The sequence below is a fragment of the Spermophilus citellus genome (assembly GCF_964194105.1).
Source record: "Spermophilus citellus genome assembly, chromosome: 12".
In the NCBI taxonomy this organism is placed as follows: Eukaryota; Metazoa; Chordata; class Mammalia; order Rodentia; family Sciuridae; genus Spermophilus; species Spermophilus citellus.
The window spans coordinates 38,557,538-38,580,400 of record NC_138198.1 but is presented as its reverse complement, the minus strand read 5'-3'; the positions used below and the strand labels follow the sequence as shown (position 1 = coordinate 38,580,400).

The 22,863-nt window shown below is 46.9% G+C and overlaps 1 pseudogene across 1 annotated transcript in view; it reads left to right on the top strand.

Moving 5' to 3' along the window:
* Nucleotides 1–22,863, top strand: part of LOC308631682 (kelch domain-containing protein 4-like) — a 41,927-nt pseudogene that overhangs the window by 11,133 nt on the left and 7,931 nt on the right. The window contains exons 4-7 of the transcript XR_014024314.1: nucleotides 456–554; nucleotides 10,780–10,916; nucleotides 18,368–18,433; nucleotides 19,737–19,896. The product of XR_014024314.1 is annotated as a kelch domain-containing protein 4-like (transcript). The remainder of the gene's footprint in view (nucleotides 1–455; nucleotides 555–10,779; nucleotides 10,917–18,367; nucleotides 18,434–19,736; nucleotides 19,897–22,863) is intronic.

Genomic DNA, 22,863 nt, shown 5'->3' with positions numbered 1-22,863 from the left:
TTCTGTCTGCAGGACCTCTGACTTTGTGGGAAAGAGCACCTAAAACAGCCCTTCTGTTTTCTACTTTCAGAGCAGTGTTTAACAGTGGCATGAGATGTCGGTACTCTATTATGAGATGGGCTGTGCTTTAGATGGTTTGCTCAGCTGCGGGCAGATGTCAATATTCTGGGCACGCTTACGGCAGGCTGGCTCAGCTGTGATATGTGGTCGGTTGGGTGTGTCAAATGCCTTTTCACTCAGAGTGGCAAGCAAATTAACCTACAGAAAGTTGTGGGGTGGCTGTCCTGTTGTCCCTGTAGATCTCAGGACCAGCGCCCTACCTGCCTGTGTTGGTTTATAGTCCGTTGTTGGAAGGGACAAGCTTTCTGGGGATTTGTCATAGTGTCCTCCCCACATGCTGTCACTTTCTTGGAGCATGTCATTCATGATACTGAGGTTCCTCTTCCTTCCCACAGACTCTTCTGTATAATGAGCTCTATGTCTACAACATCAAGAAGGACACTTGGACCAAAGTTGACATCCCTGGTCCACCTCCAAGGCGCTGTGCTCACCAGGTAACCAGTACTGACCATCCTCCTTCCTCCCTCTTCCCAGGCTAGAGCCAAGGGTAGACACTTGCAGAGTCTGTGGAGGGCAGGTAACCTTGTGCTGATCTTCTTGGGCTCCGCTGTTTTCTAACCTGAACTCTTTACTAAGGTTCTTTGTGCTTGTAGTTCTTTACATGTGAGAAGGGGAGGTGGGGTGAAGATCATGTGAAATACCCACGTGTGAACAACTCATGTCTGGCCTGGCACATGATAGGCTAGTAAAAGGCTTGCTTCTCTTGTAAGTAAGAGAACCCCATAGGCCCAAGATCTGAACTAGGTGTTGCACAGGAGGAGATGGGATATCCAGGAAAAGGGCACTGGAGGAAGGAAAATAATTATTTTAGAATGAAGTGAGTCATGACAAAGAAGTAGTGTGGAGTTAGCATGTAGTTAGCCTGTTTCTGCTCTTTGCCTCTCTAGGAATGAGTTCCTGGGCTCCATGGGTATGTGGGTCTGTCCATGGTCCTCGCTGCAGCTTTGCCCTGAGAGCAGTGGGGCTCGCTCGCTATCTAGGAGGAAGGCAGGGAGTGGGTGTGAGGCACAGCTCTTCTGCCTGGACTGTGTCGGCAGATAACTGGCTGTAGTGGAGTCCTAGGAGTGAGAGAGAGTTGGTCTCCTGAGTCACTTGATGGTTGGTTCCCCCAAAGAAAACTGACCAAAACACACTGAAATGAAATTTATTTTCCATAAAGAAAGAATTTAAAAATTCCAGATGGGCCTGGCATACGAACGAACATGGTAACTTATGGGGAAGAGTCAACGTGTACACACTTTTATGAAATAAGTACAATTTCACTGTGTCCATTGAGCCACAGAAACTGTTGGCCTCCTGCTAAGCGACAGCTCCTGCCACTCATCTGTGCAGGCCTTGTAGGAGTCCACTGTGTCCTTGCTAAAGAGAGTTACTGAATGGCTTTTATCTGCCAGGCCCTACTGTGGGTGCTGGGTTGTGGCCACAAGCCTTAGCTGTGTTCCTGTTTCTTGCCTCATCTGGTCCTGAGGGTGTGGGGCATGGATGGACTTGGCTGTCCCTCAGCAGAATCCCAGGCTGGTGGTAGAACCCATTCACAGCATGCTATTTTATGTTGGAGTCTATTGGTTGCTGCTTCTGGCCTTTGGGAAGAGGGTTGTGAACTTCAGGTTTTCCATTTATTCCAGTTAAAACCACAAGGAGGTCCAAATGCCTGGGACACAGACTCATGGGATGAGGAGGAAGTGGGTGCTGAAGGGAAGGCCTTGCTCTGTGCTCTGAGTTGTTGAGGCATGTCCCAGGCGCTTGGTTCCGAGGCTGTGTTTGGCCTCCACTGGACCTGGAGAGTGGTGGTGGTTAGTCAGCTTGAGCAGAGCTTCAGGAGAGCTTCAGGACACCTATGTGCTGCGTATACATCCGGAAGGTGGTGTTTAAAAAAGCTGTTTGTTTACTTCTGACCAAGTACATAAATGGTCACACAGATGATAGCTGGGGGAGTAGACTCTTATCAGTAAGCTGGACAATGCCGAGAACAGATAGTGGTCAGGGAGCCAACTGTGGTCAGTTCCAGCCCAGGACACCTGGGTCTCTCCAGAAGGGCCAGGTTTGTCCTGAGGACTGCGTGATAGTTCCAACCAGACCTTCAAGTTATGTCCTCTAAAAGAAAAACACTGATCCTTATTTGGGAGGGATATCAGAGGAAGCAGTTTTAGTGTGCTTTTAAGTCTTTTAATCCTCAGACTTCCTTCTTCACCCTGAACCTCTTATATTTTAAGATAAATTTCTTCCTCTGGGTATCTCTTAGCAAATGATTGGTTTTTCTCCTACCTCAGCATGATTCAGAGTACTGTGTGCTGGTGGTTAGGTCAGTTTTAACTGGCAGTGAGCTTATTAAGAGGGTCCTTCTGCCAGACAGTGGTCCATTCTGTTTGTTAATAATTTCAAAATGGAAAGAACATTGAACTTGTCCTCAGTTGAAATTTTGAGGCTGCTTTGTTGTGCTGGTGATCCCAGGGCCTCACACATACTAGGCATGCGTTCTACCATGGAGCCACGTCCCCAGCCTTGAAACCTTTGGGTTTGAATTATAAGCTCCTATTGTTAGTGCCCTAGTTAGCCATTTCGTTCTTCTGTTTTTTTCTTAATCAAAAAGTTTTCCTCCATGTTTTTCCTGTTTAATGACTGACAGGTCTATATAATGGTCTTTACCCTGAGAGAGTTGGTTCAAGATATTTGAACGGGCCAGATTATTTGAAATAACTAGAATTTCAGTGTGTGTCTTGCTGAACTAGAATTAACCGTGTCCACCATGTGGCCTGTGTAATGGTTTTATTAATGAGGTTTTAGGCATAAAGTTAGCTAGATGACATCGAAATAAAACACATAGACTTAGTTACCTTATTTATATTGTCAGGTCTGAGACGGCTCCCCTCTCTGGTTTTTTCTTCTAACCGCCCAGCAGGGCAGCAAGGATTACTCAGGGCTAGCAGGAGAGAGAGAGATTGAACACGCCTGGGAGTAGCCTTTTATTGGGGAACAAGAGATTTAGGGGAGAATTTCATCCAATGAAGGTTGAGGGGGGACCGCACTCCAAGGTCAGGGTCAGTGATTGGGCCCCCGGGGTCAGTGGTCAGGCACACCCCCACACGGATGGGCTCTCTCATCAGGAAAGGGCCAGGAAAGCTCCGACACAGCCAGAGCGCCTCAGACCCTTAACGGGAGCCACCCAATCACGTGTCAGAAATGGCTTCCCACAACCGTGTGTTTTGAAAGCAGCATGGGTTCTCTGGTGTCTTTGACACGCACGCAGACTGATTTCTGTGGGAAATCTGGGCAGGTGCTTGGCTCAGGCGTCCTTGGTGCTTTTGGAAGACTCCCCTGGGTGTATGTTTCTTTTGTGAGGGGGGGGGGAGCTCTGTATTCCTCAATTCTTTTGGGATGACAAGTAGAGATTTTGTTTTATCATGCATTTCCTTAATAAGTAAAAAAGTAGTTTGGCAGAAGTACAGATTTAGTTTGTCATGGTTTATTTTTACTGTGCTCGTGGTAAGGGTCTTTCTGCAGGTGTGAGTGGAGAGTGGTCCCTGGGCTTTGCTCTTTAGTGGCCACTTGACAGCAAGCTTGGCTTCTTCAGCTCGACCGTTCTGCTTGTGTGGGTGGCCGTAGGTGACCACAGTCCTTTCTGAACCTTTAGGAGATGGTGCTGAAGTTGTGAAGTTTTGGGGACATAATGACTCTATTGCCTTTTATCTAGCAACTCTGAAAGCATTCTTTTTTTATTTTTTTTATTAGTTGTTGATGGACTTTTTATTTATTTATTTATTTATTTATTTATTTATATGTGGTGCTGAGAATAGAACCCAGTGCCTCACACATGTGAAGCAAGCGCTCTACCACTGAGCCACAACCCCAGCCCTGAAAGCATTCTTGAAAGAAAGTAGAAAGGTTCCAGGATACTTAAAAATCTCAGCATTACATCCAAACAGAAACAGTGTTTTCTTTAAGAATTTCTTCTTCTTTTTTTTAAATTCTGATTTGTTTTATATGACAAAGGAATGCATTATAATTCATATTACACATATAGAGCATACTTTTTCATATCTGGTTGTATACAAAGTATATTCAAAGTATATTCACACCATTTGTGTCTTCATACATGTACTTTGGATAATAATGTCCATCTCATTCCACCGTCTTTCCTATCCCCGTGCCCTCTCTCTTCCCCTCCCACCCCTTTGCCCTATCTAGAGTTTTATTTATTTTTATGTGGTGCTGAGGCTCAAACCCAGGGCCTCGCACGTGCTAGACAATTGCTCTACCACTGAACACAACCCCAGCCCCTGATGTTGGTTGTTTTAATCAATCATAGTAATAACCATTATTTATCAGGTGGCTAGTATGTGCCCAATACTGTTAAAACACTTCATGAACTAGATTTCTTTTTATAGTCATGTTTGTTGAGATATAATTTATATTTGGTACAATTTGTCCTATTTAGTTTTATAGTTATATGAATTTTGACAACACAAATATTAAAAGATGACAACATATATAATGGATATATAGTACTACAGTCAAGATACAGAATATGTTACCTTGTTCTCCTTTCTTTCTTTCTTTTAAATAAATAAATAATAATAAATTATTTAATATTTATTTAAATATATTTAAATAAATAAATAATAAATAAATTAACCCAATGGATTATCAATATAATTTGCAAAGAAAATAATTGTTAGATATGTCATGTTCATTTTGTTTGTCCTAATAATTCTTTGGAATGTAATGTCTATTTAACACATAGCACACCTCAATTCAGATGAGACATTTCAAATACTCAGTGGCCTCATGTAACCAGTGGCTGCCATATTCCCTCTTTTCTCCATCTTTCACTTTTGGTGAGACATATGCTATAGGCTGCATGATAAGTCCCCTGTTATGTGGTGTCTTGTTGAGTTCCTTCAGAAAGGGACACCAAAGAGATGAACTTAGAATATTCAAAAGTGGAATGAGGTGATTTATTCTTCCCTATAAGACTATTAGACTGTTAAGTTGGTTTCTTCATGCTTCAGTTAGGTCACCTCTACAAGGTTTTCATAATGGCTCTCTCTTCTTTCACCTCCTACCTCTCCAAGTCTACAGAAGGAAAGGTGCTTCACAAAATTTGTTGGTTTCCCTCAACCTTGCCCTTATCTTTATAAATACCTTATTAAACAATTTTTACCCTGATTGATCTCTTTCATCCTTGACTCTTGAATAATGGTTTTTTAATTATAAGAAAGTAAGATATACCTCATCTCATATCACAGGCAATATATATACACATACCAGATTAATTATATGTTAAAATATCATGCATAGAATGCTAAAACTTTTAAAAGAAAATATTTGGTAACTTTTGAAAGAGAAGTGGAAAATTAAAAAATACAAAATAAACAAAAACCTGAAAAATCAGATGACATTGTAGTTAAAATTTTTATGTGTAAAAATTTATCAAAAAGAGTTGAGAGACACGAATTGTGTTACCGGTCATTTTTGTTTGTTATTCAGCTTGACTTGGTTTCTGCTTTGGTGGCTTTTCCTTTACTGTAGTTCTTCCCTTTGCGCATTTTCATTGTTCTCTTCATCTCCTCCTTGTGGAATATTTTGCCAAAAATGTTCTGTACTGCAGGCTTTCTTGCTGTAAATTCTTTTAGCCTTTGTTTATCATGGAAGGTTTTTATTTCATCAAATTTGAAGCTTAATTTTGCTGGATGTAAGATTCTTGGTTGGCATTCATTATCTTTTAGAGCTTGGTGTATGTTGTTCCCGGATCTCCTGGATTTCAGGGTCTGCGTTGAAAATTCTCCTGAGATCCGAACTGGTCTTCCCTTATAAATAATCTGATTTTTCTCTCTTGTGGCCTTTAAAATTCTATCCTTAATCTGTATACTGGGCATTTTCATGTGTCTTGGTGTACATCTGTTGTAATTTTGTACACTTGGTGTCCCATAGGCCTCTTGTATTTGATTTTCTAGTTCATTCCTCATGCTTGGGCAATTTTCTGATATATTTCATTGAAGAGATTGTGCATTTCTTTGGTTTGAATCTCTGAGCCTTCCTCCATCCCAATGAATTTAAATCTGGTCTTTTGATGGTATCCCATAATTCTTGGATGTTCTGTTTGTGGTTTCTTACCATCTTCACTGTGAGGTCAACTTTATTTTCAAGATTGTATATTTTATCCTCATTGTCTGAGGTCCTGTCTTCCAGGTGGTCTAGTCTGTTGGTAATACTATCTGTTGAGTTTTTAATTGGCTTATTGTTTCTTTCATTTCAAGGATTTCTGTTTGTTTGTTTTTCCCCCCAGTAATCTTTCTTTCTTCAAGTAATCTCTTGCAGCCTGTGTTTGCTCTCTTATCTCTTTGTTCTCTTATCTCTTTGTTTTTGCCTGTATCTGCTCCCTTAGGTCATTCTTTAACTCCCAGGTCGCTTTAGTTATGTGTGTTCTGAACTCCTTCTCTGACATTTCACCTACTGCTCTATCTATGGTGTCTACTGTTGTGGTATCTCGGTTTGTTGGGGACACTTTCCTCCCTTGTTTTTTCATGATGTCTATGTGTCTTCCTCTCCTGCAGTGTAGATCCGAGGTATCACAGCTTCTGCCCTATTGTCTTATAGTGTCCCCATAGGTTACCAATACCTCACTTTTAAAGGAGAGATCAATATTACAGCACTCAGTGTGCCCAACGTGCAGCCATATATCAGTTAGCTTCTGTTTTTACATTTAGAGTTTTGTCACTATAATCAGAAATGATGAGTTTGGTTATCTTCTACCTTATAGTCAATAGGTTTGTGACATGGTTTACAGTTTCTGGTGGTGGAAGGCGGGGGGGCTAGAGGGTTGGCTGAGATGTTCATGAGGTAGGATGTGGAATATGGAGGTATTAGATTATATGACTAGTGAGAGGGTGATCATAAGAAGGTGGCTGTTAGTAGGAGAAACAAGAGAGAGGCCACCCCAAGCAAGACTCCCTGTCACCTCAGCAACAGGATAACTGTTAGCACCCCTAGTAGAGAAACCTCTGGTGCAGCCAGGCCCACAGGGACCTTGGTGACATCTTACCAGGTCCTGATTGTTGTCCCTTGACAGAAGCGGCGCTATCCCAGTTACATGGCAGTGGCAGCCTGAAGCCTATATAGGCACTTGATATTGGGCTGTGGAGCCATGCTTTGGTGAAAAAGGGACCCCAGCCCTGGTGGCTGGCTCTCCGAATCTCCAGGCTGCAAGGGTGATGGTGGTGGTTGTGGTGGGGGGCAGGCCTTTCCTCTGGATCTTCAGACTGCCATGTCGGATTTGTTGATTTCTGTTTACAATTTTTCTTTTCAATAATTCCTACACTTTGTTGTTTCCTTCCTTTCACTTTGAGTCTGATTTGTTTTTTCTAGGCTTCTAAGGTGGAGGCCTGACTTCTTTCAGATGGTTCCTAACAGCACTTAAAAGCTGTGCATGTCCCTCTGGACATTGCCTCACTGCTCCTTGTACACTGGACCTGCTGCTGTGTTTTGTGTCACTCTGATTGAAGTAAGGTGCTTTAGATGTCTTCTTTGACCCATGGTTACAGAGGTTAGAAGGGTGTTGTTTAATTTATGAATATTTGGGGATTTTTCAAGAGGCCTGTTGTTATTCGTGTCTAATTCTGTTGTGGAGAGCACCTTGTATGATTCAGTCCTTTCATGTTTGAGATTTACTTTTTGGCCTAAATCGTCCTGTCTGGGTGCCTGTCCTGTGCGGGTTGCTGAAGCACTTGTTTTCTCTAGCTGTTGTATACAGCGCCTTGTTAGGTGGGGTGGCTGGTGGTGGTTAGTTCTTCCCTGGTCTTGCTGACTCTGCCTGATGACCTTAGCTGTCCTCAGGTTCCTTTGTCTGCGGTTACAGAGCTGCCTCCTTATCGCTGGGCTGCCTCCTTATCTCAGGCTCAGGATTGCCTGCTACAACTTTTTCCTTCCTCTGACTCTTGACCTTTTTGACCCCTGACTATTTAAAGTGCACTTCTTGTGAACAGTGCTATGATTGTGTTGTGTTTCACATCAGCTCCCAACTCTGTGGTCTTTGCTTTTTAATTGGTGTGTATTCTTCTCATCTTCAGTGTAATTACTGATTCTGTCATCAGGTTCCTGCTGTTTCGTCCCAGCTGTTCTGTATTTCTATACTTTGTGTTTCTTCCTGCCTTCTTTTGCCTTTTAATATCTCATTTTAATTTTCCTCTTGGCTTATCAGCAGTTCCCCATTTGTTTTGTTTTAGTGATTGCTCTGTGGTTTCCAGTGTACTTGCTCATCTTATGGTGGTCTGTTTCAAATACTGTGCCACGTCTCATAAACTGGAAGAACTATGGTGGAGGCCCACATGTTTCCTTCTGTTCTTTGTGCTATTATTGACAAATATCTTCTGTGTATTTTATAAACCTTACAATGCAGTGTTACTCTTTTTGATTTAGACTTGTTTTTTAAAGAAATTTTAAAAGGAGAAAGAATCTTATGTTGACTTATTTACCTTTTCCAGCATCCTTCATTCCTTTGTATAAATCCAGGTTTTCTGTTGGTAATGTCCCCAGTCTGAAGAACGTCTCTAGTCATTTCTTGAACAGGTCTGCTGCAAACAAGTTTTTTTCAGCTTTGCTAGAGAAAAATGTCTTCATTTTGAAGGTTATTTTTGCTGGATATGGAATTCTGTTAACAGTATTCTTTGAGCATTTGAGAGAGGTCCTGTTTTATGATATTTTTTTCTTTTGAGAGGCTCATGGTTGTTTGTGTGTGTGTGTGTGTGTGTGTGTGTGTGTATGCGTGCGTGCTGGGTGGGCCCAAGCCTTGAGCCTGCTGTGCAGACCTCTACCTTTGACCCCCCACCCCCACCCCCACCCCAGGGCTCCAGCCTTAGCTCTCCTGTACCAGGCTGCCCATTTGGCCGTTCATTCTTAACTTGCCTGTGTGTTTCATACCTGTCTTTCCTTCCCAAGGATGCTTAAAAGATTTCTCTTCATTATTGCTTTTCCTTCAGTTCAGTTTTGCTCTATCTTTGATTTTCTTTGAGTTGCATATATGTTAGACTGTTTAATGTTATCCAGCCTGATAATCTTTCCCTCTCCCACTCTGGTTTTTTAAAAATTTCTGTTTAATTTGGTGTAGTTTCTGTTTGTCGTCTCCAGGATCAGTCTGTGCTCTGTGAACTAATGAAACGTATTTCATTCTGTAGTCTGTATTGAAAAGCCCTAGCACTTGTGTGGTTCTTGATCACAGCTTCTATTTCTCTTATGTTGTTTTCTTTTAAATCTTTGAACATAGTTTGTGTTTTAAAGTCCTTGTCTGCCAGTTCTCCCATCTTTGCCACTTTGACCACTGTGCCAACTAGCCACTTCTAGGGCAGTTCCGTGGACTGAGCTTTCTCCTTCCTGGGTTCACATTTTCCTACCACTATTCTGTGGTTAGGTGCTGGGCTTTGTAAAAGCTGCCTGTTTCCATCTTTCAGCAGAGGGTGAGTATTGTCTTGAGTGGACTGTGAGAGTGGTGGCCTGATCAGTCCATCCTGGTTTGAGTGGACTGACTGGACTGGGTGGTAACTGTAGGCAAGTAGGCGTGGCTGAGGAGGTGAGTTCTCTGCCCCGTGACCCTTCCCCCTTCTGCTTCCTGATGACCATCATGAACTTGGAGCTGTCCTCTGCTGGGCCCTTCCCCGTGATGTGCTGCCTCACCTTGGGCCCAGAGCAGTGGAATTGGCTTTCTCTGGAGACTCTACTGCCAGAGTCCCCAGAGAAGCAAGTCCTGTGGGCCTCACGCCTAGAGCCTGTGTCCTCCTTTTTGTTAGCAGTGTCTAATGACTGTTGAGGAGTGCCCCTGCTGCAGCTGTTGGAGACCTTGTGGGTTTGCCCCCTGCTATCCTCAGGTCCTTTGCACTGTTCAGCCCAGGGAACGCTTCCCATGGTAGTGGTCCAGAGACCCCAGCTTTCACTCGTCATGATCCATTTTGTGTACTGTAACACAGTATCATAGTCTGGGTAGTTGTATTAAGAACAGAGGTTTATTTCTCACAGTTCTGGGGCTGGGAAGTTCAATGCTGAGTGCCAGTCTCCGGTGAGGACTTAGGTGCTATGTTATAACATGGCAGAGGGCATTGAGCATCAAGAGAGCCCACTGTTTTGACAAAGCCCCACTGCCATCACTGATCACTGGTGAGGGTGGAGCCCTAGGACCACAGCACCAGAGAGAGCCTGTTTTCAGTCTGTCGTGTGGATGGGAGGGCCTTTCAAAGCATAGCCACTCCTACCTTTCAGTCTTCAGAAGTGAACGTCAGTGACACTCCACAGATGTTTCTGTATTACACGTGCATTTTTTAATTTCTGGGGGTAGTTTTAGGTGTGTAGTGCTAGGAAAGGGTAATGAGGATTGAAACAGCTTTATTGTAGATATTTAATAAAGAGAAAGTAGGGTTGGCTTGTGTTATAACTATTATTATGCTCCATTTTAACAGGCTATGGCATTGTGTGCCTTTAAGTGGAAGCTCATTTTGCAATCTGGGAGGGCATGAAAGTGTAGTGGAGTTCTGACTGAGGACAGTGTGCCTCGCAGAGGATTTCAGGATTCTTTCCCCAGAGGCAGGAGATGTTGGCTGGTTCCCAAGCTCTCTGGCCCTCTGGGACTGGCTAGCTTCTCTTGCCTGGCCTGACTTGTTGCCTTTCTTTTGACAGACCGTGGTGGTACCTCAGGGCGGCGGACAGCTGTGGGTCTTCGGTGGGGAGTTTGCGTCTCCCGATGGAGAGCAGTTCTACTATTACAAGGACCTCTGGGTCCTGCACTTGGCCACCAAGACCTGGGAGCAAGTCAGGTAAGGTCCTGGACAGGAGCCGAGCCCTGGACTTGCCCTTCTGTGCCAAGTTCTGCACAAGGGAGCAGGGCTGGTGGGGCCCTGGTTGTAGGCCCCAGTGGTGACTGAGCTGTGGAGGAAAGGCTCATGCTCTCTGGACCTGCACAGGGAGGCCTGGATGGGGAAGGCTGCTGGCTGCCCAGTGGTGCCCGGGCTGCACTGGCAGTGTGTTCAAGCCTGTTTCTGTGCTCCTCCCACGTCACCTCTGGTGCTCCTTGCGGTGGGCCCTCTGTCTTTTCCCAGGTGTGGGGTGGTAAGGCAATTCTGGGGCTCAAGCATGCCAGAAACAAAGCCGATCCCTTGGGTGTGCTTTCCTCAAAGGAAGTGCTCCTTCTGAGTGGGGTGCGGGTGGGAATGTGGCCCAGGGACCAGGGACCAGCCTGTACGTTCCTCCTCAGGAAGCTAGGCTGGTTCTGTGGTTTGCACAGCCCTGGCAGCTGGGCCTGGCAGCAGCCACTGAGAATGGAGGCTCTACCAGGCTCTTTTGGTAATATATCCTCTGCCTCCCCAGACAGAGAAAGGTGTGCCGCTTCTGCCTGCTTGGTACAGCCCACAGCCGTGTTGGCCAGGCTTCCAACAGGCCGACATTAGCACAGGGCTGAGGAGCCCAGTTGCACTTCCCTTTCTTGGGCGGCACTGGGAAAGGTTACTCGGGAGGCACCACAATCAGGAAATTATTTCATACTAAAAATTGTTTTTGCCACTTATATATTGAACCTTAACTCAAATTTGTGTAGACCCAGACCATGTTTATTCTCTTTTGTTTTGCTTTAATTATTCCTTTCAAAACCCAGTTGTGCTTATTTGCTTGTTGGGTCCTTTTTGAAAAACGTATTCTTGATGTTTAGTAAATTTTATCAGCCTCAGCAGTTTCCATCCATAACTGAGGCGGGCACAGGTAGCAGGTCCTCGAGAGCTTTCGCTTCACCTGGTAGCTCCCCTCAGGCCTACCGTTGACTGGCACCGCTGTGGGACGTGGCTGCGGTGACACTCTGAGCCGTTTGTGGCATGAACATTTTCTCCTGTCTGCAGGCTTTGCTGTTTCGTTTCTCTTCCAAGGACACAGGAGCACTCTTGAGGTGTGGTCACTTGGGGTGGCCCTGCCACTGTCCTTCTCACCTCAGTGTGTTCCAGCAGTTGGGCTGGATTGCATCTGCAGGATGTGGAGGCAGCTGGCTTAAGCAGGAGGTGGTACTAGCAAGTAGCTCATTACTTAGATGCTTCCTGTTGTGAAAACAGGAGAGGTTTAAAGTGTATTGCACAAAGTGGGGAAGGCTTTTTTTTTTTTTTTAAACTCAGGTGAGAGTGCAAACCTTAAATGTAGCTGCCATTTTTTGCTCCTTGGTGGCAGCCTGCAGGACGGTGGCTACTTTATGCGCTTTATTTTTTCTGTATAGATCTCTGTGTGGAGCTAGCTGGTGATGGTTTCTTGTTGAGAGCCACAGCCGAGTCGGAATGGCCCCTGGCATTTTGCCAGTAGTATTGGTTGAGAGGCGAGCCATTAAGATGATGCTGGATTGATTCAATTATATATTAGGCCTTTACTGTCCAGTAATAGGATGGCTCTTGCTGCGTCGGACGCCTGCTACGTTGGAGTTCCCGTTGAGTTCTCCCGGGGTTCCAAGAGTGAGTGTGCGCGCAGCCCGGGAGAGGGAGTTCCGGTTGGTGTGTGGTGTGTTCCTGAAGGAGCGGCGTGGGTGGCGTTCGGGAGAGTTCCCGGGGAACGTGTGTGGAGTGTGCTGGTGGAGTTCAGAAATAAAGTTTGTTCCTGCTTGAGTGGCTCGTGATTTGTGCCCAGCCAGACTGCGGCAGTTTCTGACTCTGAGTGGCTTGAGTGTTTGCTGATGAGGGAGACAGGGAAGGTGGACAGATCCAGAGATACTGGCCTTGGTAGCCAGGGTGCGATCCCTGGTCCAGGAGGGGCACATGTGAGCATCTTGGATTGGAGAGAGAGCTCATTTTGAGTATTAATTTGGAAGTCAGGAAAATGAGGCTCTCCCGTCTACTTTACTTTTGACTGTGGCCTGCCATGCTGGGTTTGTCTTGCTGGGCTCATGCATCCTCTACATGGGCTCATCAGAATACATTCTCTCACAAATGTGAATCTTGAGAGACTCTCTCTTGCATGTGGCCGGGGTCCATTCACTTGTTACAGAATAGTCCTGCATTTGACCTGTATGTTCTGAAAGCTACTGCTGCAGTACTTATAGGTGGTCCTGTCCTTTCCTTGTCTGGTGATAGACAACGGTGTACATTGCCGTGAGTCTGCTGCGGCACAGGGTGAGGCTTTGTGCTGTGGCACCCTTGTGTGATGGGCAAGCATCTTCCAGACTCCGTGCTGACTGATGTGACCAGCACCCGTTCCTGTGGCATCTCCAGCCTCTTGCTCTTTCTGTTCCAGTGGGTGTTTATTCATTACCTTGACAGTGAGTGGTCACTTGTGCTTGGGACCGTGATGGGCACTGGTGTCATACCCCCATCAGAGAACCCTAGTGCTAGTGCAGTGTCAGCTCCCGCTTCCTCTGAGGATGTCAGACACATATGACTGCTTTAGCAGCTGTTGGGAGATTTCCTTCAGGCTGTCTGGAGTTAGAAGGGCCCATGGTTGAGTCGGCAGCATAGCTTCTGTGTGCCAGCCATGTTTGTCGTCTCCAGTGAGGGGAGGGAACAGTCATCAGGGTGGGGCTTGGGCTCCTGTTTGGTGGTGGGCTGCAGAGAGAGGGCCGGGAACAAGCATGAGGCTGCGTAGAAGGTCTGTCTGTTCACCAGCAGAGCAGCTGGACCCGCAGCAACAGAAAGCCTGGCCACTGGCCTCTGCAGATGTCTCTCCACAAGATAGGTGGGCCATGGGGCCAGGGCCTGGCCCCTGGGGAGGAGGCAGGGACAGCAGGAGGCGCCTTCCCCTGCTGGCAAGTTGCTGAACAGAGGCTATCACGCAACAGCACCTGTTCAGTGGGTTTTGTGGCTGCTTTGCTGTGTGACATGCCATAAGTGACTCCTTAAAAAATGCACAGTTCAGTTGTTTTATCATGTTCGGAGTATGCAGCCAGCACTGTCATTTAGAACATTCCCATCCACCTGAAGAGAAACTCCATGCCTTTCCTCGCAGCCTCCCTCGGTCTTCCAATTCCCCACTGTCTGTCTCCGTGGGTTTGCCTGTTCTGGGAATTGTACATGAATGAGGTCCGGCAGTACACGTCTATTCTCTTGTGCTTGCTGTCACTGGGTGTCACACATCAAGGTCGCTCATATTGTAGCAGGTGTGAGATCTTTGTTCCTCCTTAGGGATGAATGACAGTCCCCTACCTGGGTGTCCATCCGTCTGTTATTGGACCCTTGGGTGGTTTCCACATGTTTATATGCATCAAATTGCTTAGTAGAGGAGCAAGAAAATTTTGTTAATATGTGTGTGTGTGTGCGCACGCGCGTGCTGTTTCTTCCTGATTTGAGGAAGGAGCCAGCATTTGGTCTGCAGCTAAATCCTCTGAGTGTCAACGTGGTAAAGCAGCTTGTTAGTGCCTAGAAAAGACTTGTTAGCAAAACGAATCGGAGGTGTTTTTCAGCCCTGTGCGGAGGGCAGCAAGGCGTCGGCTGGAGTCAGTGGTGCCACATTCCAGTGTGGAGCTGCCAGTGGCACCCAGATGCTTCCTCTGCCCAGGTGAGCTGGGTCAGCTCATGGCCTGCACGTCTCTTGGGTGTGGACTGCCTGCTACATGTCTGCAGCTGTTCTGCTGTGTAAGGAGGCTCATTGTGGCTAGAGTGTGACCAGTTTGTAGCAACACTAAGGGGGTAAAGCATGGGATATGTGAAGTTTAAAATGTGTTAGGACCGGTAGCCAGTTTTTGACACATCTGCAGGTGCTGAGGCCTGAGCTTGGTGGTGGTTGACACCACACTGTTATGGTCTAAGTTCTGGCTCTGCCATATACTGCCTGCTGGGCTTCTTAGCTTATAGGTGGGCCTCGATTTTCTCATCTGTGAAACAGGAATAAAGGTAATACGTGCACCATGAGGTATAAATGCACACAGGAGAACCGTGCCCATCCTGAATGAGCACTGTACCAGTGGTGCTTTCACTGTTAATAGTCTTGGTTTGAGCAACACAGGGACATTGTATGTCCAGGCTGCCTGAATCTGAGAGATGGCTACTGATCCTGCCTGCTGGGATTGAATACCCTCGCTTGTTTGGTGGGTGTGGTGCAGGAAAAGTAGGGCCGAGCTGCAGAGGAGTGCTTTGGGGAACAGAAGGGCCTGCTCTTGCACTGTGTCCTGCTTGGGCTGTCCTGGGCCTGTGCTTGCAGGGTGCACTACTGGACCTCGTTCCCTGTTGGATGAGCTGTGTGACCTCGAATCTCAGGGTCATGATAGGAGCTGTTCCTTTGCCCATCAAAGGCCTCGGGGCTGTACTGTGTGTTTATAGCTGTGAGTTTTATCACATGTGCTGAGTGCTCGGCTGTTTGCTTGCTGAGCCTGTGTAGCTATCTGATGCTCAGACATCTCCTGTGAATGTCATCACAGTGGCCCAGTAGGTGGCCTGGTGACAATGGCTGGCAGTATGCCCCATGGGAATGCCATTCTGTGCACATCCCCCAATGAGCTGAGTGCTCTGGCACCCACAGCATTATATTTGTACTGTATATAGACATCTGCCTGAGTGGGTCACGCTGATTCGTGAGGACTCTACATTTAGGACTGACAGCAATTGAAAAGCCTGGCCTTCTTTTCTTCTCTTGTCTTTTTTGGGAAGGGGTGGCTTTATTTTCCAAAGGGAAATAGATTATTCTTTTAGCTACACAGTGGCACTTGACTGCTGCCCTGAAACATTGGGCTGAGTCCTTCATTCCTGACAAAGCTGGAGGCTGAGACACCCAGGGGCTTTCTGTACAGGAAGCTGGCAGAAATCAGTCCCCAGTCTCATGGGCTCTTGTGGGTCAGAGGTAACCAGCTGGCCAATGGGCCTTGGCTCCCATTACTGGACGGACACTGGAAGCATCCAGGGTCTCCTCTGTGTCTGTTGTGGAGTAGACGTACCTGTGAGCACAGTGGCTTAGAGTTGAATGAAAGTCTCTTCCCTGGATCCTTCTTATAAAGTGACATATCAAAACACTTCTCAGAAAGGAATGTGGCCCTGTGCCCAGTGTGTGGAGGGCATGTGTCTGCACTGTCCTTTGCCTTGGGACAGGGGCAGCTCACTGGGAGCTGGGCCTGTGCTGTGGTGAGAGCCAGATAGTTCCCAGAAAGCCTCCTGTGGTGTTGTCATAGTATGCCCCAGACCCTCTCTTCTGAGCCCTGTCACATTTTGTATTTGTGATTGTGAATTGTGGCAAAAAACCTGGTTACTAAATTCGTGGGTGATAGAAAGCCAGGACAGAAAGCAGGTAAATTGGTTAACAACTTCAGCATCCAAATCCATCTTCAAAGAACCAAATCTTTCAACATGGAATTTACATGTAAGACTTATGTAAGTGTAAGATATAGGAGCTGGGCCTGAAAAGCCCCCTTAGAAGAGAAAGAAGGCTCTGCTACACTGTGGTCCCCCCAGGCGTCAGTAGGTGATGAGGCCCCCTGAGGGGCTGAGGCCTGTAGGATGCAGTGTTAGGAGGAGTGCTTGCCTCCGCTGACATTCTGTGGACAGCGAGGCTGTGAGATTCTGTAGGGCACATGCCATTTGTGGAATTTTACATGTCCATTTTGGGGACAGCTGTATAGCGTGCACAAAAATAAATGAGAAATAATGCATTGTAGAAATAGGTGTCAACATGTGTGATTCAGGTTGTGACTACCGCTCTGCAGCCTAGAGTTGAGCCATCTCGGGGTCAGTGGGAGGGCCAGGTGGTTGAAGCTCATCCTTTGCCACGGTCTTGGGATTGTCCCTTGGTGGCCTTGCTGGCTCTTGACAAGACCCTGCCCTGGTGTTAGCTGTTCTAGCTCTCCAGGCAAGACTCCCTGTGCTGTGCTGCAGCCTGCAGCCACGCCCTCTCTTGGTGTGAGCCAGGCTTGTGCTCACTGGAGAAGGCTCAGGAAATGCAAGAAGCTGGAGAGAAACGAAGCCCCTGGAAGCCCATTCAGAGATGTGTTGAGTCACCTGCTTTTCCATTACTGTTTTACAAGCACTTCCTGTGAGGAGAAATATCTTAATCTGAATTTTAAAACTCTTGCTCAGATGGAGGTGCATGGTCTGTCTACTTTGATCTGTAGTTCTTTAATTACAGGTTGATTATGTTTTTGGTTTCTATTATTTGTATATTCTTAAGAATTACTTATTTTTTCTGTTGCTTTTTTATTGCTGTGTATTTTCACGTTTGTTTTATTGAGGTATAGTTACCAAAAAATGCACACCTTCTGGGTATACAGGTAGGTGAGTGTCAGCTGCTGCAGCTGAGATGCAGAACATATCCACCACCCCACCAAGTCCCTTCCCAGCCCCGTCCCCTGCAGCTGCCATCAGCCCCAGGTTAATCTTGTGAAGCTCTCGTGTAAGTGGGGTCATGCATGGTCTGGAGCTCTGTCAGCACTGGCTGTGTCTGGAGATGTGTGTGTGTTGCCCAGAGTGTCCACCTTCCACTGCACCCTGTGATTGGGAGAAAGCCTCTGTGAGTGTGTGTTAGCCTTCGTGTGACCCAGTTCTTCCTGGTGTGCAGGAAGCCCTCAGAGTGACTGTAGGGCTCAGGCTCCTCCAGTGCTGATGGACACATGGCGTTTCTTCTCACGTGCTCTCATGGTGGTGGCAGGAAGCTGCGTGGCTTTAGTTTGCATTCCCTGACCACTAATGATATGTTGAGCGTTTTTGTATTTTTATTGACCATTTTTACGTCTTTCTTTTTTTTTCCACTGATACCTTATGAACTTTCTATTCATATTTTTGCCGTTTTTGTTTTATGGATTTTTTTCTCTGCCAGGGATTACACTTGCTGGGCAAGCACTCTGCCACTGAGCCACACTCCCAGCCCTTTAATTTGAGAGAAGGCCTCACTAAGTTGCTCTGGCCCCAGGCTTGGGATCCTTCTGCCTCGACCTGAGAGTTGCTGGGATCACGGGTGCATGCCCTCTGTCCAGTTGTGCCAGTGTTTTATGGGGTTATTCATTATAGCATTAAGATGGAATTGTGTGTGCGCCTGTTAGTGGTGTCAAAATGCATGCACCTGGCTCAGTGGTGCATGCATTTTGACATTCTTTATTAGATGGAACCTACTTTACTATGTTCTGCCCAATAAATCTTTATCTACTTCAAGGCCACAGAGATTTTCTTCTGTTTTATACTAGAAGTTTTATAATAGCTAGCTAGACTGTCAGGATGGTTTTAGTAGCTTGTGATCAAATTAAATGGTACTCATCAAGTACTTAGAACAAAAAAATGTAAAATGTCATTTTTTAAAAAGCAACTGGAATAACTCCCCCTCCCCTTTATTTTAGATCAGCTGGGGGTCCTTCTGGCCGGAGTGGACATCGATGGATTGGTGGATTCCATGAGAGCACAAGGTTGGTACCAACAGCAGAAGTCTTTCCTGGAGCATTTAGGGGCAGACCTTTTACCATTCTGAGTAAACATGGAAAATACTGCCCTCTGAAAGCAGGGCCAGCTCTCTGGGCACATATAGCTTGGCAACCATGCAGGGCAGCTGGGGAATGAGTTGGCAGTGCACTGATTACCTGCTGTGTGCAGGGCAAGATTAGCCAGCCCTTCCTTTTTGTTTCTAGGTTCTAAATCAAGTTTTGCAGAGGTTTTAACTTGTATCCATTTTAAAATCAGAACATTTTTAAAAACTATATGTTATCTTGTTTGAAATGATCTAAGATGTATTTCAGACCTACAGAAAGGCAGTGATGCTCTAGGAGATGTGGTTTGACTTCCAAATGCCAACCCTCTGCGTTTGCTTGGGAGCATTGCTCTTAGCTGACCTGCAGCATAGAATTCCATTACTGACAGCGCCCAGCATGAGTAGGGTAGTCTGTCCTCTGTGGGGGGCGTAAGTCTGAGTGGCAGCCAGCAGGCCGAGGCCCATCCTCACAGCTGCGGTGTGCATGGGGAGTGACCCGCCTGGCACCTGCATTCTCATGCAGGATTTGTCACTTTGCACGTGTTGTCGAGCCACCTTGCTCTTTCCATTCCAAGGAACAATGGTTACTTCTGACCAGGGTAGATCCTCTCCTTTGCCTCTTGTTGAATGCTGTGTCACGCAGAGCTGGAGAGCAATGTCCTGTTCTGTGACAGTTACCTGGTGACAGCAAGTCTCCTCATTCCCCTTCCAAGTTCTGTCTATGGGCTGTCTTTGTGCAATGTCCCTGGGCATTGAGCCAGGTGGGGCCCCAGGCTGCTCCTCGTGCCGTGCCTAGGTTGTGGACACGGACTCTGCTTCTGTCCTTCAGTTCTGGGGATGCTGTGCCCCCTCTTCACACCCCTCCCTTTCAGTCCAGGGTCTCGCCCCAGTTCTTGCCAAGCTGTGGATAGCTCCATCCTCGTGATTCAGTCAGACACCACAACTCAGTGTTGGTGTTATAGTCGCACAGAATAACCTAGTGTAATTATCTGGGAGATTGCCATTTTGTCAGTGGGTAGAGGAAATGTGGTATGACTTTCAGGTTAAGTTAATCTGCTTCTGTGGGCTGGCATCATTTCTAGTTTCCAAATGCAAACTCACAAGTTTGCAGTCCTTCATATGAGTTCACGTGTGGAGCAGACAGATAACTTAGTTCAGCTTTAATTTAAATCAAGTGCACTTCTCAGTGACCTGTGTCCTCCGTGGTCCCAATGTGATGGCCTGTGTTCCTCTGTTCCACCCAGGGATTACATCTACTACAATGACGTGCATTCCTTCAACCTGGATACCTTTGTGTGGAGCAAGCTGTCCCCGTCAGGAACCGGGCCCACGCCCAGGTCAGGCTGCCAGATGTCCATCACTCCCCAGGGCAGCATAGTCATCTATGGGGGCTACTCGAAGCAGGTGAGACCTGGTGTGCAGGAAGTAGAGGAATTTCGGTCTGCTGTGTGTCAATGTCATCAGTAATGGAAGCTTCCAAATGAGAGGACGATATTTGTTTAGTATAAACAACTCTGTTGAATTTGAAATGGATAGACATAACGTCAGTCTCTTTGTCTTACCTACATTGAGATTTGTAAGTCCTTTTGATGGTCTAGTCTGAATCGTCCTAGAACACTGCAGTGTGACTAATTCTGTTTTGAGGTCTTTCTCCCTAAGGCCTGGAGACTGACAACCATGTGGTATTCTGTCGTAGAACAGGTGGGGCTCGTTGATCTTCCTGGGGATCCCTGCTGACAGACTTTTATTCTTATATCTGTAAGCGGCACCAGCAACATGTTCCTAGGCATGTGCACTGGAGTCCTGGTCTGGGGCTGTGGGCTGCCCTCTGCCGGCCGCAGTTTCTCCTGCCCTGCTGCTTGTCTGCATGTGGCCAGCCTCAACAGGTTGTGAATCACATGGCGGTTTTGAGTCCTTTGCTTTTGGAGATTCTGAAATGCACAGTGAACTTGCAGACTGCACAGCAACTACGTGCATGCCCACACAGGCCCTGGGCTGTCTGTTCTACTCAGCTGGTTTGGCCAAGGGTCTGTTCACACTCTGTACCTACCTATCAGTCATCTTCTACATCGTTCACAGAAAAGTGCAAACTCTGATGAGTGCACACCATCAAGTAGAGATCGTTGGTGCTTTGTGACTACAAGGCCACCTGCGTGTGTGATAGATGTGTATGTGGTATGGCCCACCCTCATCCTGCCAGGCTCTCCTGTACCTCTTGCCTCCCCCAGAGGCACGTGCTGAGCTTCTTCTCATCGCTAGATGTGCCTGTTGTGCAGTGTTCAGGTCATTGCCTCCACGCCTCTGTTTCCATTGTGTCGATGGACTCCTGTGCTGTTCTCAGTCAACTGTGTGTGACATTGCATGAGCACTTTGATGCAATCTTTGTTTTTGTTTTTGTTTGTACCAGGGATTGAACCCAGGCGCGTATAAATACTGAGCCACATCACATTCCCTAGCCCTTTTTAAAAATATTTTGTGACAGGGTCTTGCTAAGTTGCTCAGTGCTGAGGCTGGCCTGAACTGGCGATCCTCCTGCTTCAGCCTCCCAAGCTGCTGGATTATAAGTGTGCGCCACCACGCCTGGCAATGTTTTAGTTTCTCTTAAGAAGTACCAGGGAGGGAACCTTCTGGGTCCCTGAGTGGAGCTGGGCTTGCAGGTTATACCCAAACCGCCTGACGGTTCTGTTGCTCTGCCTTCCTGGTGAAGCCAGATTTAAAGTTAGGTAGTCAGTGTAGTTAGGTAAATCGGGTCTAATACCGAGTGAAATCTAAAATGGAGGCCATGCTGGGAATGACTCAGGGAAAACACAGGACAATTCATGGAATGTTGATGAAGTCCTGAAAAGGCCCTAGGCCAAAGTCCACCTCAAAGAAGTGTTAATGAACAGCCCCCAGCAAACTTAAAGATAGCCCATCACAAAGAAGTGTCCCACCCCTCAGGCTCTCCAACCTACATTTCATCACCAAAACTGTAAAAAGGGGAAACATCCGCACTTCCACGGATTCCACCTCTTGGGTCCCCTTCTTCCTCCGGGAGAAGTCTTTTCTGCTGTCCTCTAATAAACTTCTAATTTCTACTCTGACCTTGCCTCGGTGTGCTTCTTTGGTGTTATTCTTCAACATCGGGGAAGCAAGGACTCGTCACCGGTCAACAGCGGTATCACTGGCACCACTTGCCTATGGGTCCTGCAGCGTCCTCTGCACTTATGGCTCTCTGTTTTGGCCGCATTCCTCTGACCCTGCTGCTGTGTGCCTCTCGCGAGCTTGTTGGTGTCCCTAAGTCTTCCCTGCAACCGGCTCCCCACCAGGGCTTCCTCTGCCCATGAAGCTTCACTGTGGTTTAAGAGGCAGGCCCTGTTCTGCCAAGGAGCAGAAGCTCTGCCTTGATAAAGTCTGGTTTGTTGTGCTTTAAGGTCTTTGCTCTCCATACCTCAGAAGACCTGTCTACCTTCAGTGAGGGAGAGCCTCTCGTGTTTCGTGAACTTGGTAGTTCAGCTGTTGTGTTTTGTTCTGCCATCGACTTGCCCCATCTATGGAGTGTGAAGGTGCTGAGTCCGCATGTGTCCTGTGGGGGTCAGCTCTTCCAGCACCAACTGTCCAGAGGGCTTTCCCTTGGGGTGCCTGGGGACCCCTGCCGTGGGCTCACCCCCTTCTCCTCCTCCATTGTTTGGTCAGCCCTGTGGGACCACCCATGCCTCCTGACTGTTCCTGCCTAGCACATCTTAGGGTGGGCAGCTGAGGTGTCTAGCCCTTGTCCTTTCAAACACGTTTTGGCTGTTCTAGGTTCTTTGTGTGTCCGCATGAATTTTAGCATCAGCTTGTCAGTTTCTACTTAAAAAGCAAGAAGGCACCCTCCTGCCCGCCTGTTAGGAATGGTGACAAGGGTCGCTCAAGTCCGGAGGCTAACATCCGGGATGCTGACATCTCGGAGTCTGCAGCTGTTGCATGTGGATGGTCTCCACGCTTATTTTGGTTTTCTTTAATTTCAGCAGCGTTTGTGGTTCTCAGTCACACATGTCTTTTGTTACTTTATCGATGCTGTTGTGATGGGGGATCTTGAAATCAGACTTCCCAATTGTTCTCTGTTAGTGCCTGAAAACATCTTATCCTCTGTGTGCTTGTTCCGTGATGTGAGAACTCACCAGACTCGCGATTTTCAGTAGTTCCAGATGCACTGAGATCATGTGAACAGTCACATAATGTGCAGGGGACAGCTGTCCTGCTCTTCCTGACTGCTAACCCGTTCTCTTGTGTCTGAAGCAGGGCCTCCGGTGGCATTAGGTGAGGTGTGTGTGGTGGCCCTCCTAGCACTGTCCTCATCTGGCAGGGACAGCACCAGAGGTCTTCACAGATGTCCTTCAGGGTCCAGCT